Here is a 20,754-nt window from a genome sequence, read left to right on the forward strand (position 1 = left end):
TACATCTCTTTTCCGACTGCTTTGTCCTTGTGCCCTCCATGAGCACCACAGCGCTGCCAAAGGTCAAGAGTTTATTTGTGTTCAGGTTTTCATCACTCAAACTCCTACTCTCCTAAGTGCCCCACCCCAAAACGCCGTACTTTTTAGGTAGTCTCCTGGTGACGCCCACTCATTTAGCAGGTGGCAGCCAGTCCCCCGATGGTGTGACCCCATGTGAAGGTGTCACCCGGTGCGGTCCGCACCCCCCGCACCCTCCTAGTGACGCCACTGGATCTATCTATCAGAAATAGACAGAACCAGGCATCCAAATTAAATGATTTATGAAACAGCTCAATCGGGTCCTTCTAATGTTGTCAGCATATTGTGTGTCATTTGATAGCTTCCTATTTATAGGTTTCATGCTAGAGTTACGTTATTTCATTAATTATATTTTGAAAAATGCGTATTCTTGAGGGAAGTGCTACCTTAAGTTTCATGGTAACATAGTAGGCTATTGCTGCTGCAGTGGTAAATTGCTTGCATTGAATGGTATAATTCCACCCTGATGGTCAGGTTGATCAAGAAAAGGTTAGGTGTTTGTATTCCAGGTCAGCGTAAGATGGTATGCCATGGGATATGACCATTCAGCCCTGTATCATAGGTTTTGAGGTGGTGTACCCATCGTTGCTCTTTTTCAAAAATAATCTTTTTTGCGTTATGGTTTTTTGTGACCAATGTTTCAAGAACCACCCAATTGATTTCATCAATAGTATGTTTGGTATTGATGAAGTGGGTGCTCATTTTCATAGTGGCCTTTTTACATTTGATGTTACTCTTGTGCTCATTGATTCTCTGTTTGATTTTGTAATAGGTCATACCGATGTATTTGAGGTCGCAAAGACAAGTGATCATATAGATCACATGGGTGGAATTACAATTTGTGTGGTGTCGTAAGGTCCATGTGGAATCAGGTGTTAGTTGTAGAATCTTGGTTGCCTTCGTTAATTTGCAGACAGTGCAGGACCCACATGGGAAATGACCAATTACGGGCAGCAGGTTCCAGATGTTTGTGATGGATTCCGTTCTAGGTTTTTCAGGGGCCGGTCTTGTGTGGAATAGTATGTCATGGATGTTCTTTGTTCGTTTATTAGCAAACCTGGGTTTGGGCCCTTTAAGGGATCCGGATGTGAGAATGCGCCAGTTTTTATACACATTTCTTCACTGTGTTGGAGGCTGTATTGTACGTGGTCACGCAGGTGAGTAATACTTCCATTACTTCTTTTATGCTGGTCTCTAGGAGAGTATCTCTGTGCTGATCCCTTACTCTCTTTTGGCATTTTTGTATTACTCTGTTTGGGTAGTCTCTAGCTCTTAATTTCTGGCACAGATCCTTGGCTTGTGTTTTGTAGTCCTCTATTTTATTGTAATTACTTTGGATGCATAGAAATTGACTGTAGGACAGGTTTTCCCTCAGGGGACGTGGGTGAAAGCTGTTGTATGAAAGAAAACTATTCTTTGCACTAGGTTTGTAGAAAGTCTTAGTGTTGATGCTATCATTTTCAATGTGGATCAGTATGTCCAGGAAGTTCAGTTTGTGGTTATCTGCAGTGTATGTGAATTGTAGGAACTCGTCTCTGGTGTTAATCCATCTGTGGAATTCTGGCAGGCTGTCTGGGGTATCATTCCAGATCATGATCACATCATCAATGCAACGCTTCCAGAAAAGTTTTTTGGCTCTGTATGGGTTGTTGTCATTGAGGATGTGGATGTTCTCAAGGTTGCTCACATATAGCTCTGCTATGCTTGGGGCAGATGTGCTGCCCATTAATGTACCGTGGGATTGAAGGTACAGTGTTCCGTTGTAGTCAAAAAGTTCTCGGTGAGGGCTAACCGACAACATTCCAACACAAAGTGTCTGGGGGTATTGTGCTCCCACTGTTCTGCAAACAGTAAATCTTTAATTGTCTGGAGAGTCCTTTGCTGTGGCAGGCTGGTGTATAGACTCTCTAAGTCAAGTCCTACTAGGCACATGGTTCCTTCCTTTGTTGGTGAGTACCTTCAGTTGATTAAGTAGGTCTCGGGTGTCTGTGAGATATGTTGGGGTCTTTTTAACCAAAGGTCTTAAATAGTAGTCAGCAAATTGAGATAAGGGCTCAAGATCTGAGCCAATCCCCGACACTATTGTTATCCTGGTGGTGGTGTCCTTTTTCTGTGTGTTTTTGGTAGTGAGTAAAAGTATGTGTTTTGGGAGATTTTGTCTTCAGAAAGTCAGCCTCATTCTGGGATATCCACCAGTTGACCTCAGCGTCATCAACTATGAGTTCAATGGTCCGTTGTAATCTCTGTGTTGGGTCTATGGTTGGGGTGTTATAGAATTTCTGGTCAGACGGAGTTCTCTGCATTGCTTGTTGTAGTTTTTCTTTGTTAGGATTACAATTCCTCCACCTTCGTCCGCTGGTTTTATTATTAGGCCTCCGTGATTCTGTAAATCCCCAAGTGCTAAGGGTTCTTGTTTAGTAATATTCATGAAGACTTCTTCTGGGTAGTTTTCAGATTTTCTACCTCTCTGAACAGAGCTTGTTCAAAGGCTTGTATCTCAATTGGGACCAGATGGGTTGGAGGGTAGAAGGGGGATTTGTTCTGTTGATTGGTGTCAAATAAACCCTGAAACCTGCAACATAGGCTTACTTAATGCCAGATGTGTTGTATTGCTTACAAAACCAATGTAGTTTCAAAAAAGCAAGAAACTTAGCCCATGGTTCAGGAATCGTAGATTTTTTGTTCATGAACCTCAGACTGACAGCCAACTATCTTTGTAAGAGAAAAGCTATATTGTCATATATTGGTTGATGTCTTATAACTGACCCTGACCATTAGGTAAGACTCTGGACACTGATTACAGGGCAAATAGAAGCACTTTGAACTGGTGCCAGCACAGACTTGCAATTCTCAATAATTTCCATTAAATCTGAAGTAAGTTGATAGGAGTGCATGCCTTGCCAACGTCTATGGGCACCAAGGTTTCAACACCCATGACATGGATGTAACAAATGTACCTCTTCTCCTGGGGCTGGTGAAGGAATGGAAGGCGCCTTACAGTTTTTAATCTAGGAAAATGTTCAGTATCATGTCCTCTAGCCCAATTCCTCCAATGGAGTTGAAGCAATAGTCCTTTTATCCTGAAGTGCTGTAATTTCACTCTGTAGAGTTGCCTATGTGGCAGGTCCTTCTGACAGCCAGGCAGAAACCTGACCGTGCCACAGATATAAAAGATGGTGCCAATCACTGGCGCTTTTTACATTACACTGAAATTTATATATTCATTAATGTATTTTTTTTTTTAATTATTTGTGCATTTATTTATTTATTGTTTAATTTTTTGCCCAGTAAATATTTGCTCACGTTATCATTCGAGCTCCATACTAAGTAAGATAAAACCACACAGTGGAATATGTCCATACATATGTGCTCTTAAAATCATAGTTAGTATCCGAATTACCATAAAAGATTAAGGGTAGGTGTGTCTGTTGGTGAGCCCTAACCAGCTCTGTCGCCTCACACCTCCACTTCTTTATTCAGGAATCAGAGACAAGAAGGCTCTGAAGCCCCAGCCCGGGAGATACAGTCCATCAAATAAGGGGATAATCATTTATTTCATAAGAGATAAAATCTTCGAGGAGGCTGCTTCCGCTCACGAGACAGACAAAAATATAAGAAGCGAAGATGACGGGCTGTTTTTGTAGAGCGGTGTGTGTCACATTGTTATGACTACTTGTTCTTTAGTCACTGCTGGAGACTAATACACCGGAGAGTAAGAAGTGGGACACGGAAAATTGGCAAGATGATCATTATTTTTAGCAATGTATGAACAAAAAATGTGTACGTTTAGTGTGATATAGTTTTATCCGCAGATGCTTCCACGAGAAGGGTTTGTGAATGTACATTCCATCCCGAGCTCAGCGTTGCGTGCATTGTTGTGTTACAAACTGGCTGGACCAGTTTAAGAAACCATTCCATCCCGCCCAGAACTCATAAAAAGAGCTTGAGGGGCATTCTGAGATGTCATGTGCCTTTGATGTAAACACCACCATTATTGCTGTTGCTGAAAGCCCTTCAGGACTCAAGTGATCCACTCAAAGTACGCACAAAGATCCACCCTGATCTTGGAGGCAATGAAGTATGCTGGTCTTGTTGACAGTGCCACGCGTCACTGTGATGACTTGTAAAATTAAGATTGCTGAGTGGTTCTCTTCCAGGACTCCCAGCAGCCTTTTGCAAATATTCTTCAAGTTGGTCCATTGCCCTAGCTAGTCTGGATCCAGGGTTTATGGCCTTGGACTCCCATCGATTCTGGGCCTGATCACTACTATGTCTATTACCAGAACTCTCAGAAACGTTCCACTGAGCCTGCATTTTATACCCCTCTTAGGTCTAATTCACACTTTGATCAAAACCCTTCCCTCATTTGCTCCTTAATCATGTACTCCAGGAAGTATGTTGTGCTTACCTTTTTTCCTTTCCCCCTGCAGCCTTCAACATACCGGGTCATACTCTGGCCTTGCTCACTGAGTCAGTTCTTTAGCGCTATATGGCTTCAATTACTCTGCTTGTACTTTCAGCGACTAGCAGCCATTCTCACTGTTTGTTCTCATAGGACTTAATGGACCTGCTCACTCTGTCTGTACTTTCAGCACTTCCAAACCCTGATCACTCTGCCAGTACTTTCAGCACTTACAGGCCCTGCTCACTCTGTCTGTACTTTCAGCACAGTGCACCCCTGCTCAAAACCTCTACTCACCACACTTCATGAATCTGCTCCTTCTGCATGCATTTTCAGCATTTCCAAGCCCTACTCACTCTGCCGGTACTTTCAGCACATATAAGCCCTGCTCTCTGCTTTTGCACTTTAAAAAAAATATATATTTTTATTGAGCAGAATCACAGGTCAAATATATATAGAAAAAATACAGTACAAGTGTCTAAAAATAATTATATGGCAAGGGAACAAATTTGAAGATGCCTTACGAATATATAAAAGAGGTAGACAGTCGATCATACAATTTAGGATAGTTGATCCTTTAAGAAGCGACAATTATGAAATTCATAGCAGCAGTAAAATACCATTGTGCCACATTACATTTCCAATTATACAATTGCTTCGTTCATTCAGTGGTAAGAAGAAAAACAAAGTACAACTATAACAGCAGCAATCTGTAAAGTGCCAGTAAAGTGCCATTGTGCCTCACTGAATCACTACTCGTGAATTTACCTCATTGATCCAGGGCATAGAAAAATATACAGTACACATATGATAGAAGCAATGAGTAATAAAAACAAGTTGCTCGAGTCAGTTTGATCATTAACACTGCTCCTAATAGCAAGAGTGGCCCTATGCCCCTGGCTCTGTCTCAATCAGGAGATCGAGGAATGACACAACCATAAAATAAGATATTAAAATGTACACGTCATTCCTGCCTATCCTTGTTTAGAAACTTGCTGATCGGTGGTAGCTGTTGCATTGCCCTTATGCAGAAACCGATTGGACAGCTCCAGAGTCAGGGGCTGCCTTTTCTATTAACTCCAACAACTGTCAAGCAGCATTGATTCTTTTTAATCCCCTACCCGCCTTGCGTACACCTCCTCAAACATTTTCGTCCTAAGCATTTTATTGAACCAATTTTGGTATGTTGGAACCATAGATGTTTTCCACTTCTACAAAATCAATGAGTGAGCAATTAAAGAAGCTATCGCTATAAACACAGGTCCCCACTTGCCAATACCCTGACTCTTTCTAAAGAGCTCAAAGAGTGCCACACAAGCCTCTGGATCTCTGCTGACCTCTAGACTAAGACTAAGAGCTGAGAAAACCTTTGCTCAGAACTGTCCCAACATGTCACATGTATAGAAAATGTGTATAAGTAACACACAGTAAAGCCCTTGTCGCACATTACATATCAAGTTAATGCTTATTGGGTACCCCCCTACTCGATTTCAAGCCGGGGTAGTTTTAGTATATACCTATGAACCCACCCATTATGTGTGCTTTTAACAAAATTGTAAAACAGGCCAGTTGCATCGTGGTGAAACATACATCAAAGAGGAAAAAATGTGTGATTATAGGAAGTGCTTCACGTAAGCAACCACAAGGGAGTGATTGGAAGGCAACCACCAGGGAGTGATTGGAAGGCAACCACCAGGGAGTGATTGGAAGGCAACCACCAGGGAGTGATTGGAAGGCAACCACCAGGGAGTGATTGGAAGGTTCTCGCCAAATTGCTCATTCTCTCATCATCGGTACTTTACAATTTTAGGGTACGAAACCATCACCCAAAACATGCGTGGAAGTATCTTAGATGAGTGCAACCTAAACACTATTCTTTGTGTATGGTGTACATCTCAACAGCTCCCTATGAATCCCTGTAAAAGGGAGGTGAACTTGTTCTTCACAAGCATAAAAAACTTAAAAAAGAGTTGCAGAGAAGCACTCTGCATATGTCTTTAATGTGTAGCGCCCGCACTCATAATTAAAAACCACACCATGCTTTAGACCATTTTAAGTAGAACGGCTGACGTTTCGTTGCCATATCAGTTTCTGACAAATGCATGTGGGCACGGGGCTTCCTCCTTAAAAGTGCACCGGATCATGCGGCAAGAAGGTCCCTGTGCCCTGATGAATTTGCCAGAAAGTGATATGACAATGAAACATGTCAGCCGTTCTACTTAAAATTGTGTAAAGCATGGTATGGAGGAAGTCGTCTGCTGTGTGCTCCCTTAAGGGTGACCAGTTGAAAGCTGGTCATGCACCAGTACTGAGTTCCCAACATACTATAGCAGCGCACTCGCTCACGTTTCTTGATGCATTCGTAAAAAAAGCTCCTGCAATCCATCCACCATGTGCTGATCCTTTATTGAATATGAGTCCCACCATGGGTCTACTAACAAATCTAGAGTATAGTATTGCAAAGGAGAAATGACAAAGGTCAGTGAGAGATTTTCAAAGCAGGGTGGGGGTGTGATATAAGGGTGGCAAACGGCAAATTTCAAAGGCCACTTGCAATTTATTAAGAAAAAGTTTTGTGAGTCCACTCAATGAAAGTGGTTGTTCGTTAGCCAGCGAGATTTTTCTACCGGATGAACCAGGATCCTTATCTGCAGTGGTCATCCTTGGGTGGTCAGTGGCCTTAGGGCTAGTTCTTTGAGCATGCCCAGAGTCTATCAGAGGCAGATGTTGTTGGTGAGTTGCAGGAGCCTCAGTCCCAGAAGTGAGAGCAGCAGTGAGTTCACTGTCCAGATCCAGGAGAAGCCTAGAACCCAAACATCAATAGGGCAATTAAGTAATCAGGTTCACTCATTGACATATCACTCATGACAGAAGTGAACTCAGTAGTGGAAGCCTACCTTTACTTTTCAGACCCGACTACACCACTGCCTGGACTTCAGGCTGACAAAGTCCTCATGGGCATTGTTGCAAGAAACATCCTCACCCACATAGTATGTCCAACAAATGGGAGTAAGGACCTTTTGGGGTGTAAAGCTATCCTCTGCCAGCTTCAACGGCCAATCGATGGCCTGCAATTCAGAGGAAGTTCATATACCTGTGTATTTCAATATCTGTTCCCAACATCAGTTATAGTCATCCATCTCCCAACACATCAGTTATGCATAGTCCTAGACCTGCACCTATTATTGAATCTTCTGACCCCCTACACACAATAGCCACCATTACCTCTTCCCTCTTAGATAAACCTCCTCTACTTGTCTATTACAAACATGCCACTCCTCCACACCTTTTTGAGGTAACTCTTTCTCTTTGTGTGGCCAATAAAACCCATTTATACTTCACTCATTAGTTGTCTGTTCACCACCCAAATAACATTAGGAGCGTCTGCAAACCTTTTCTAGGTGTAAGTCTCTTATCATTAATCCAGGTGCCATTCGCCACTACCAGTCACAACAACTCATTGACAGATCAGAGAATGACCAGCGGTGATCAAAACCCACACGTCAGAATTGCCGATGAAGCTTTGACAACTCATTCATAGAGCGTAATAATGCCAAAGAAGTCCACAAAACTTAGTTGATCATTCACAATACTGCCAAAGGAGGCCACTATATTTCACTGACAATTTTAACATAGCAGCTATCTTTGTATGTCGCAGCCATTAGGTCTTCAGATATGCTCTACACTGTGCAGGAAATTCAGCTTCATGGGGTATCTTAGGTAGTTTGAGACACCAACTCAACTAAACAAGGACAAATGTCTTTCTTTTGCACAGTTTTCTTAATGAAAAAAATCAAATTTCATTTTATTATTTATAAAGATTACAATTTCTGACCAATGTAGAATATGGAAATTAAAAAACAAAAGGGTACAGTTAAGGCTAGAAGCCCCATTGTATTAATTTGGGTTACCAATAAAAAAAATGCACAATATGTTTTTTGAGTCAAACATATATAACCTTTATTATTTATTGCACATTTCAAACCTTATTTGCCTCATTATATCATTTGCTTGTATTTTATCCATCTCATCTTATTGCAGGTGCAGACTTCGAAACCACTAGCATAGTGTTAAAACAAACACCACAATTTTTACCACACATGCAATGTGAAATACCACTAGGAATGGGTAGTCTGTCCCAGAAAAATACTTCATTGCAAAAACAAGCAAAATATATTTTGTTATGGGGAGAGGAGTTGACCTAACGGCTAGGGCGGCCGACCTCAAATCTGGGGAACCGGGTTTGAGTCTCTGCAATGACGCTGAACATCCTGCGATTCTGGGCAAATCACGTAATCTCCCCGTGCCTAACAAAAAAATGATTGTGTCCTCATGTAACGCAACTGGTGCTAGTGTAAAGCGCTCTGATATCCGATACCTGTGGGTCAAGTTTGCGCTATATAAAACTCCGTAAAAAAACAAACAAAAAAACAGTGATGCTTATGTTTAAAAGAGCTAGTTAGATTTATGCACTTTCAATGTTCGAAATGTACCCCAATAGACTTGTTCTTTCGTGTATTATCGGGCAGGTCCACTGTTGAGTATGAAGCATTGAAGGCACCACCATTGCCAAGCAAGCAGTGGCCAGCCCACACAGTTTAAAGTTTTCCATTGTTTGGTTGGGAATTGGTGCGGAAAGTGCTCACACTGACTCTGCGGAAGCACTTTCTGCAAAACTTCATAGCACCAACCTGCCATGCTGTCACAATGGACTAGCTGACATTTTCTTGTTTTCCAAAAACAAAACTCCTAGCAGGGGCATAGCTTCGGGGGAGGGGTGTTTGAAGTGTGACAACCCCCAAATAAATGCATTCTTGGCTTGGCAGTTGGGTCTAGCGCCCTGAGTTGGGTCTGTTATCTTTGTGTCCTTTTTTCAAGTAGTGAGCCAGGAATGAAAGGCAAAACAGGGACTTATCATGTAAACAGGAGAGAGATATAGATACACATGTGGCTGGATTTCAAAATATGAAACTGGATAACCTGGAATCAATACCAGCTTCCCTTCTTATCCAAATTGTGTGATCCTAGGCACATATTTTATTTCACAGAGTCTCCTTTTTCTTTATTATCACATATGCGTGCACTTTTAAATTCTTGAGTTCAGAATGTGAGCTGCACAAGCACCTCTTATAATTGTGCTGACTTGCCTCTTGGTTCACTAAAGACTTCCTGGTTGGGAGATGACCCATGAATGTTTCTAAACATCATGTTTATAAAATGTCTTTCTATGCAGTGGTATCATCTGATGTACTAAGTTGAAATGCTTCTGCGTGATAAAGAAATATTCTTTATTTTGATTTTGAAGAGATTGTATCATATTTTTACATTATATTTGTTGCACAATATACATACCAAATGTTATCAAGGCTTAGAGCCAGGACAGAACAGTGGCTCAGCTCGTGCTCAGATTTCCCTATTAATCTGCCTGCATGACTTCTGCTTAGTGCATGGGGCCTTCAGTCATTTGATCAAATGATTTGTAAAAGGCAAGGAATAGAAATAGGGAGCCCAGTCCCCATGCACTGATTTAAAAATGCTGCCATCAAGGTTTCGCCTAGCAGAGATGGCAAGGAGTGCTTGCAGTGAAAATCCATTTAAAATAGGTGATCCAAGGACAGGGACTTCAGGCCATTGTGTAGAAAAGGACTATAGTCATGGGTTTCCAGGGAAAACTACCAGGGCCACTTAGGACCCGCACGAGCGCAGTTTCAGCACAGTGTTTGAGGTGTGACACCCCTCAAATGCATTCTTGGTTTGGTAGTTGAATCTGTTAGCCCTGAGTGGGGTCTGCTCTATCTGTGTTGGTTTTTCTGGTCATTCTCATTTCACTTTGAACTTTGGCTTGTTTTTTAAGGGTTTTAGATCTAAAATATATATAGTGGCTGGTTTACCAAAAAAGTAGTAAATCTGCACCCCAGAAGTACTCCTTGAATGGGTGCACATTTTCTTCTTTTTGGATATCACAAACATTGGCAGCAGTAGGCTATGAAAGCTGTGTCAGTATCAAGTTTCCTGGAATGCTATTGGCTAATCAAACACCCGAAGGTGGTGGAATGAAGGCTTGAAATAGTTTAACCAGTGGAAATTGCTCTGGGTCGCATTCCAAACCACTTTTGTAGCCCACTGTGCCACTCTAGACAAAGGTCCAACTAATGCAAATTAGTACAGTCCCCAGGGCCGGACTGGGAACCAAAACCGGTCCTGGCAAAGTGCTCGGCCGCCCCCCCTCACCTCCCCGGGGCTTGGGGGTGACGCCGAGCTCTTTGCCAGGGCCAGTTTTCGGCCGATTTTGTCACAGGGCCGATTTTGCAGCTAAGCTGCAAAAACGGCCCTGTAACAAAAATGGCCCCCAGGTGCCCAAAACCGGCCCCCACCCGTGCGGCGCACCGGGGGATTGCCAGGTGCCCGCTATGGCCAGTCCCTGCTCCTCATAGAAACAATCCATCCCAAACCTTGGTCATCTCACCCCCACCCCCCCTGCAGCAGCCCATTGCTTTTTCAGTTGGGACATTTCACATTTACACCCCCTGAATCCCTCTAAACTATGCCCTTGATGCCCAGCCAGGGGGGAGTCAATGGATTACAAAAAGAGATATACCGGACTAAGTAGGTCTTTATTTCCAGCATATGAGGGATATACTCATAGTTTTAATGCCAAGACTTCATTGGTATGCAAGTTGGTTCCAAGCATAAAAAAACTGTCAAGAATTAAGTCAGAGGAGTCGCTCTCCAAAGAATAGCCCCTGGAATACCTTTCTTCCCAGTGGATGGGAGGAAGTTTACGATAGCAGACTTGCCTGAGGCCATCGGAAAAACAGCAGTTCCCATGACTCTTAATGAAGCGTGAGAAACAGCAAGAGTTCAAGCCACCATTTTGCCTAATTTTGCTTTATTTTGTATTATTGTTGGTAATTTTGCATAATTACCACTTAAGGAAGTTACACAAATGTTACCCTGTCCTATTATCAAAAGCTTAGAGCTAGGGAAATGACCATTTTAAATGTTGTCCCTACTACCCTCAAGTCTAGCTCTTCCTCCAAGTGCAGTGCTCACTTTCTGCGTCATCAGTCACTCAGACCCTCATTTAAAATTGTGTGGCCCAACGGACAAGTGCCTGACAGAGTGGATGCACTGCCTCTGTTGGACCAGTGGCCCGCCAAATTTAGAATTCCCTGCCTGTCCATCACTGTCAGACAAATCTGTTAGTGCCAGTCAGCCTGCGATGAACCCGCTGACATTTTTTTCATTTCCAAAAATCAGCTTCCAGCGTATGTTCCTCTTGCACTGGTACTTTACTGCCAGCGTATGAAGAATACCTTTTCTATTCTAGGACCACCAGGCTGTGCATGGGAGGCAAAACAAGAAGAAATGGTGGAAATGGCATTGGAAGTCCCGCTGTAAATGAGCCATCATACGCTATTGACAATGGGGGTTCTGTTGAATCGATTTCGTTAAGCCCAAGTGGTAAACTCCACTCCGCTCACAAAGTTTGTGGAATTCTGGGGTTTTTTTCTGGTTGCGCTTGAGTATTCTTTTGACACTCAACCGCGAGCAGCAAGACTTTTGGGCCGCTTGCGAGCATGCGCAAGACTTATCACACTGCTAGGAAGACTTTGCGCTCACTCTCACAGCTTCCGGCCACGACGGCACAAATCTAGCATCTTTAGTGCTGATCGCAAACGGAGTAATTGAGCAGCTTTTCTGCTTGAGAATGCAGATGAGAGGCATTTGTGGTGGATTTTCTTCTTAAGTGGGCCGTTGGAGTTGTTTTTTTGTGTGAAAAGCCTTTTTTTTAAACGTTTATTTTCCAAACCAGAAGGAAGTGCCCCAGAGACTCTAACTTCCTGTTCCTGTCCAGAAGGCTCCTCCCAGTGCTCTGTCCCTTTCCTGGTCACTTTTCATTGAGATTTGGAGCTGGAAGGATCACTCTCCTTGTCTGCTGCATATATACCATTGGATTTAAGGACTTTGTTTTTTAGATATCACAAGTTAGATGAAAAACTGGTGTATAAGGGTGTTATTTGTTTGACTGGGGTCATGCACCTGGATGTCTTTGTACTTTTATTTGATTTTTAACATTTATTGTGGTGGGTGGCCTACAGTTTTAGTAGGGGTCTAGTTATTTTTTTGGATTTGATTTTTCTTTTTTTGCGAAGGAAAAAGGTTCACAGTTTACTACATGTTATCCCCGTTTTTTAGTACATTTGTAATATTGATTTAATTCATTTTGTGGGCTAGTCTGCCAATGGGCCTTCCAGCCAGTAGGCCCTGTACTATTCATGGGTGCATAAAACAACTGTTTCTGTGGTGTCTGTTTAATTAAAACATAATTTAGGCCATGGATGGTTTCGGTTTAAAATACAAAATGTGTTGCTTGTGGTATTTCACATTGTTTTCCCTGCAAACAGTGTTTAGGTGAGGCGAGGCCTTTGAAGGATGTGTGTTGATGTGAACTTTTAGCCCTGTTAATTTTCGTCTTTGGAATTGCTAAATTAATTCTGTCTTCTCTGTGTTACCATGCCTCTTTTGTCTGACCAGTGTATGAGTGAATGTGTGCTTGGCATAGGCCGCCATTTGCCTTTATTGATCATTATGCCATGTGGGCAAGGGCCATTTTGTATAGTCAGTGTCCACCCTAGTGCCTGCATGTGTTCTTTGTTTTTCAGGCCTCCTGTTTGTTGTGAGTGACCAAGTGACTGGCGGCCATTTTGTGGAGCTAGTCAGTGTGCTTTCCCCATAGGCCTGCATGTCTTCTCTGTTTGTGGCCATTCGGCCATTCCTCCTTGCTGAATGTTGTTGTTTTGACCATGTGGCTGGTGGCCATTTTGTGTAGCCAGCCAGTGTGCTTTTGCCATTGGCCTGCACGTCTTCTCTGTTTGGGACCATGCCACCTTGCTGGTTGTTGTTGTATGACCATGTGGCTGGTGGCCATTTTGTTTAGCCTGCAAGTGTGCTTTCCCCATGGGTCTTCATGTCTTCTTTGTTTGTGGCCATGGCTTCTTGCTGGTTGTTGTTGTTGTCTGACCATGTGGCTGGCGCCCATTTTGTGTAGTTAGCTAGTGAGCTTTTGCCATAGGTCTGCATGTCTTCTCTGTTTGCGGCCATTCCTCCTTGCTGAATGTTGTTGTTCTAACGATGTGGCTGATGGCCATTTTGTGTAGCCAGCCGGAGTGCTTTTGCCATAGGCCTGCATGTCTTCTCTGTTTGTGACCATGCCACCTTGCTGGTCGATGTTGTTATGACCATGTGGCTGGCGGCCATTCTGTGTAAGCAGCTAGTGTGCTTTTGTCATAAGACTACATGTCTTCTTTGTTTGTGGCCGTGCCTTCTTGCTGGTTGTTGTTATTGTGTCCATGTGGCTGACAGCCATTTTGTGTGGCCAGCCAGGGTGCTTTTATCCATAGGCCTACATGTCTTCTATGAAATTGTGACCATGCCTCCTTGCTCAGTGTTAGTTGTTGTTGATAACCATGTTGCATTGGCTGGCAGCCATTTTGTGGATCCAGCCAGTGTGGGCCTTTTCTCATAGGATTGCATGGATGGTTGATAATGATAGCAGTTTAATAAATTAATATGCTTTCTGATATTTATTATTTTTCACTTATATTTATTTTATTTTTATTCTTTAATTTTAGTTCTTTTAATTTAATTTTTTTAGTTTTACTTTCCTTTTAATTTAATTCGTGGGATTTTTTAATAATGATATATTGTTTTTTAATTATACAGATTTTTTAATGCACATTTAAAAAAAAAATATTTTCATTGTTTAAAAACTTTTAATTCAAAAACTATTTTCGCATTTTTAATTTACTTTTTTGAATTTTATTTTTTCTATTTTGATCTAAAAACTTTTCTTCCATTCTCCTAACATCTGGCATCATCCCCATGTCCTAAATAAGTGCACTGCACAGCAGCATTCATTGTCTAAGGATTATTCCATTGTCACCTGTACCTCCCTGAGTGCCACATCCCAACGTGATGCACATAAAGCAAAAGGTTACATCTGTATGTTGTTTTTGCTCTTTGTGATCCATCCTGAGTGCAGTGCACACAATGAAAGTTTGTTGGTGTGGTTGTACGAATGAATAGCTAGACTGTATTATTGCTAAGTAACCACACTAAATGATTTTGTTTGTACTACTACTTGAACTGCTATAATGCAATGTTTCACTGATGTTTTTCTTGCTTGTTTGCTTTTAGGTGCACAAGAGAAGAGACATCACCCACAGTACTGCCAGACAGAAGACCTGAGCATGACGTGACACGTGACTGACTACGCAACCCGTACATCTCTTCAGCTTCTTGTCAAGCTAAGTGCCACTGCCACGTGACAGCTTCAAGATGGCCCCAAATGAAGGTACTGACAAGAAAGTGGCTAGTGGGGAGCAGAATCAGCAGATTTCCACCACTGGCATGCCGACCGCAACCTTTTCCTGGAAAGTTGTGCCTGCCGCACAGGCCTATGGCAGGCAAGCTGAGAGCAGCACTCCTGCATCAACACTACCCCCCAGTCCCAACATAAGCCCAGGGCCCTGTTTGTCAGTGAGGTAGCCAGTGCAATCATGTTGACCCTGAAGAGTATTGATGTTGAATTGGATATGTCCCTTTCGCAAAGTAGTACACAATTGTTTCAGGAAACACAGCAAAGTAGACAGGATCCACAGGCAGCAGTGGTACATTTGTCTGATGTTGAAACAGAATAGGAGGTTGAGCTTTCTTCCAAGCAAGAAGATCAACCTCCTCTGTTAGAATCATTGGCTCCCAGATCACCAGCAAGGAACAGGAAGTTTACTACAGCACCATCTTCTCCAAGCACCACTTCTGATGATGATGATAGGTACATGAAGTGGACTTTGACAGAGGCCAGGAGACAACAGGAGAGGCAAGGGAAAAGAAAAGTTCCAGAAAGACTTAGACTTATGGAAGGGGATGAAGAGGAGTATGACAATGACGAGGTAGTCATGGTGGATGGTGACACAGAGGAATCTGACATTGCTATTCAACCAGCTCCAAGGGATGTGGCACAGGTAGCACCGCCACCAGCTTCCATATTTGCAAAGCCCCAGCTGAGACCTGCACCAACCCCTGCTTCAGGAAAAGCAGAGAGGCAATCGATGACATGCCCATCTACCTCTAGTTCTTCAGACATTGGCCCAGTAAAAAGCACTGCTCCCCAGTTTGGGACTTTGTAACAGTTAGCAAAGAGGGAGAACACATTGTATTATGTACCATTTGCCACACCAATGTTCTTCAAGATAAGCCTGATACACAATATGGTACTGGAGGCCAGACGACCTATATGAAAAAACACAATGCAAAGAAGTGGAAGGAGCACCTTAAAAAAATTCGCTGAACATGGTTGTGGTGGTGGGGAGAGCCAGGGAACATCAGCTAGAAGTGCAATCATGGGGATAGGTGATGATGATGAGGAAGAAGAGGGTGAAATCTTCACACAAAGCAGCCCTGTCCCCAGCAGTGTGCCAGCAGATTCACCCACTTCAGCGATTTCACAATGGCACAAGAAGACTCAGAGTGAGACAATGGAGACACCACGGCATAGAGTGACCGCCCCACCACCACAACACACATTGAGTCTACCATTAGCACCTACTTCTCAAAAGATGCCTGTGTCAGTGCCTCGAGAAAAGATGAAACTCCAGGCTACTATTACGGGTATGTTTAGGCAGGAGGGGCCCTACGAGCGAAACCACCCAACTGCATGTTTGTACAAGGAGACGCTTGCAAAATATTTTGTGCTGGACCTCATGCTTTATTCTTTTGCGGAAGGGGTGGGATTCTTAGAATTTGTGGCAGCCATCTGCCCAAAATAGAAGGTACCAAGTAGGACCTATTTTGCCAGAGTGACTGATCCAGCGCTGCATTACAATGTGCTGCAGTTGGTTGGACATGCTTTGAGCAAAGTGTTGTTCACACCATCCACCTGATGACAGACATGTGGACCAGTTGTCAGGCGACTGATTACATGTGCATCCCTGCACACTGGATCTATTTTGCAGGGGTAAAGCAAAACATGTCTTCAGGTCTTATTCTGAAGAAAGTTTTAAGAGCGTTTGGCGGCACGCAACAGTGGCCATGTATGCGATGGAGAAATCACATACAGCTGTAAACATCTTGGAGGAAGGTAACAGAAAGGTGTATGAATGGCTACGACCCAGAGGTCTTAGAATTGGATTTGTTGCCACATACAATGACAGTCACATAGTCAAGGCCATGTCGGATGAAGGCTATTTCAGGGTCCTGTGTTTGGCCCATTGCATCAACCTGGTGGTGCAAGACTTCCTCAAAAAGGAAGGCCTAGTCAGCAACATACTGACCACCTGCAGAAGAATCTGCACCCATTTCAACTATTCTTTTAAAGCAGTCTACTAATGGATCCACATCAACTGATTGCAACCACGGAAGTAGCATTATGCCGGAAATTTAGAGAATTCTTAGGAAATCCAATTGACCAAGACGACCTGATCTACAATTTAACCTTTCAAACCGCCCTGAGGAAGCCCCAGGCCGGATGGCCGTGTAAAGGGGTGGAACACGTGTTGGCTGTTCTTTCACTCACTATCACGGATAGAGTGACAACATCATTATAAATACGCTACAAAATTAACCAATGTGTGATTGAAATTTTTCCATAAAAAATACAGGAAACTAATCTTGCCCTGACAATCCTATTGTGAGCAAGACTTCCTCAAAAAGGAAGGCCTAGTCAGCAACATACTGACCACCTGCAGAAGAATCTGCACCCATTTCAGCCATTCTTTTAAAGCAGCGTACTAATAGAGCACCATTTAAAGCCCTGATACAGGAGGTGCCATTAAGTTGGAACTCCCCATTTACATGCTGCAACGTCTGTTTGAGCTGTACTAACATATCAGTGACTATTTCAATCAAAGAGGAGGGGATGCAGTTGGGAAAGCTATAACCATGGATGCGGACAAATGGGGTCTAGTCAAATTCCTGAAACATACGGGAAGTTAGCAAAGAGGACAGAACGATGGGCCAAGCTATCCTGTTGTTGCATCTCCTACAGGACCAGGTAAAGAAGTCATCTGAAAGGTCCACCCCTGCAGGTGTGAATGAAAACACAGAAACATATGCCTTGGTTGAGACCTTAGTCCTGCGCTCGGCTTCTAATTTAAGGCTGCAATATTACATCACCGAATCCAAAGAGTATATATGTGCCACACTTCTTGATCCACTGTACAAAAAAACTCGGCCCACTTACATTCCTTTTTTTGAAGGGGATGTTTTAAAATACAAGATGTGGGTGGTAGAGCAAGCCAGAGCCCAGGAAGAAGAACGGCTGGAATTTCGAGTCCCGCACATACTTCTGGGGTGCCGCATTCAACTTCCAGAGAGGGCAGTATTGTCTCATAGCAGCCAACAACACCATCAACCAGAACACCGGCAACAACAGCAAAAGAATGACCAGACCCAACCTCTGCATTGTATTGGTTTTAATTGGCAGGGCTCAAGTCCAGTGCAGTGGCGATGGCAAACAGGTTGAACAAGTAGCAGCACAAATGACAATCCACATGATGTTCCAGAAGTATCTGGATGATCCACAAGAGGTCTTTGTGGATCAAAAACATTGATGTATTGTTATGGGAAGATGTGCCAATGGCCAGAGCTCAGCAGGCTGGCCATAAAGTACCTGTCTTGTCCTGTCACCAGTGTGCCTGCTTAACATGGTTTCAGTGCAGCTGGTGCGGTTGTCACAGTGAGAAGGACTAGTCTCTCAACTCAAAATGTGTAGAGATTGACTATGATCAAAATGAACTAACATTTTATACCACACAATCACACAGTTCCTGAAACAGCAGCAAAGGAGGAGGAAGAGGGTGATTGGTCCAAAATGGAATCAAATGTGTTAGCTGACCAACATCTGGGTAAACCACCTGAGTTTGTGGATGAACTATACTTCACGGATTAAGTATGCCAGTGCCCCTATTGAACTTTTTAATTTTTTCTCTTTGAACTTAGTTTTTTCTTTTTAAAAAACAAAAAAAAATAGCTAGAGGAACATTATTATTTTTGTGTCATATTTATGCAGCCCCACCTTTTTTATCAGTCACATATATATTGTTGATTGCAGTTGGACCAGTGTGCATTGAAGAAGCCTCCACAATTCCTTCATGGCATTGGGTACACTGAATGTCCCCCTTGCATGCCTATTGCCTAATGCCTATTCCTTATTGCATTACTTAGTACTAGAAGGGCTGCCCCATAAAATTATTTATTACCTTAAAGACTGCCTACCAATAACAAATTCCAATGTGTTGGCTGTATCAAAGATGATTGAATACCTATCTGAACTACCCGTGCTTGGGTTGGATGAGGTAACTTCAACTATTTCAATGGTGAGTGAATGATTGTGTGAGTGATGATTTAAGTTGATTGATGATTCATGTGGTGGCAGACATCGAGGGAGGGTGTGTGTTGAACTGTAATATGGGAAATTACTTGAGATGATTATTGATTTGCATTGTTTGGGGCTTGAATGATGGGCACTCATTGTTTTCCCTGTAGGTGATGATCAGCCCTTTCCCACTTAGCCATATTTAATTAATTGCAGGGTGTTCTCCTTTTTTCTGGCTCTACAGAGACCAGAACAGTCACTTTAGATAACAAACAACAACCTATGCAAAATATTGCAATTATGTTTCATTCTCTACTTGTTCTTCAACAGCAGTGCACTGCACTCCACGTCTATCTTGCTAGGGTCTTTGTAATTCATGATGATGATGATGACTAGTCTAGGACGGCGTTACTCAGAGTCAGGACTGGAGGAGTATCATGGAAGAACTCAGGGCGGGAGCTGCAGGACTACCTCATCAATAGCTAGAAGCAAGAATTTATTGAATATACTATCAACTTCAGTTCAAAGGTAATCCAAAAAAAGGTAACCCAAAAGTTTGAGGCCTAGTTTTCGGCTGTGTGGAATAGAGAGAGGTGCGTTTGTAAAAGGCTGCTGTGTGTGTGTTGGATTTGTAGCAAAAGTGATACTCTGAGCCCCCCCTTTTGTTTTTTTTGCGATGCCTCTGAGTCTTCTTGATACACTCCTCTTGAAGTTTACCTTCATTCTGTCCTTCTCCTTGACTATAAATTACAGTTTCTCTTTTACATTCCACAGATCTTCTTCTTGTCTCCTTCACGAACGAAAGGTGAAAGTTATCTGAGCTCAACAACACTCCTGCTTCCCTACCGGACCAGTGCAGTCAGACCTCAGAGGAGAATGCCGACGGACCACCCAATTTTGCAATACAGTAACAGTTTTCTTTTTACAATCATATTAACTAAGAGTAGTGATGTTTGCCAGTGGCTTGTTACTGGGAGCTAAAATATGATACCTTCCTACCCTTTTTATGTGAGTGTGGCTATTTTGCCTTGGACAGTTACCTTTTGAATACGACATTATAGTGGAATTGTTTGTATCTATCACCTATAACTATAAGCTTCATTTGTGCCTTCCACAAAAGTAGTCATGGTTTTCTTGTATTATCCCATTATATTTGGAGCCACTCATGCCGATATTGAATTCTTGTGTTTCTACTTTTGGACATAAACGTATGGCCTTTCGAATTTGGTGAGTCTCACCATTTTTTACTGGACTCAATAGGTTATGCGGGACCTATGCTCTTACTTTCAGACTTTTGCTTCTTTGTGTCTCTGCTTTTCACTTTGCATGAGTGTTTGAATTTCGTTAATCAATAAACTCTAGAGTTCTTTGTTGGAGTCTCTCTTTATCACTCACACATAAGGTTCTTTTCATGACTTAGGTGGTGTTGACACTTGTGGCTTGGCATGTAAATTGCTGGCCTGCTTGTGGGTGTTTTTGTCCTTGTTTTCTTATTCACCTTGTTATAGAGCTTGGTGTATTGATTACTGCTAATTGATTTCTATATTCAATAACTATGTCTTGTTTTATTGTCAAACTTGGTATTTTAGAAATATTGACATGTAATTTTGGTCTCATCTTTATCTTAATACCTCTAGCCCTGATGAAGTCTATGGTTTACCCCAAATGGACGAAACATGTGTTGGCTAGAATGGGTAGAAACGTCACCTTTGTTGAATTACATTGAATTACATTAAAAGAAAATAAAGAACTAAAGAAGACTCTCATGATGACTGCGATTGTGGACTGTTCTCAATAATTCTGAACATTAACTGCTCAGGATATTCATCCATTATTAACTGAACATTTAGATATATAGTAAATTAGGTCTCGGGACAGAAGGACTGTTTGCTACACA

The 20,754-nt window shown here is 42.5% G+C and overlaps 1 protein-coding gene across 1 annotated transcript in view; it reads right to left on the reverse strand.

Moving 5' to 3' along the window:
- Window positions 1-4,895: 4,895 nt before the first annotated feature.
- The window catches only part of LOC146857251 (pancreatic secretory granule membrane major glycoprotein GP2-like), a 48,742-nt gene continuing 32,883 nt past the window's right edge, over window positions 4,896-20,754 (reverse strand). The window contains exon 9 of the mRNA XM_085647757.1: window positions 4,896-7,283. The gene's annotated coding sequence lies outside the window, so the exon portion shown is untranslated. The remainder of the gene's footprint in view (window positions 7,284-20,754) is intronic.

Source organism: Triturus cristatus, chromosome 3_2, assembly GCF_964204655.1.
Source record: "Triturus cristatus chromosome 3_2, aTriCri1.1, whole genome shotgun sequence".
Taxonomy (NCBI): Eukaryota; Metazoa; Chordata; class Amphibia; order Caudata; family Salamandridae; genus Triturus; species Triturus cristatus.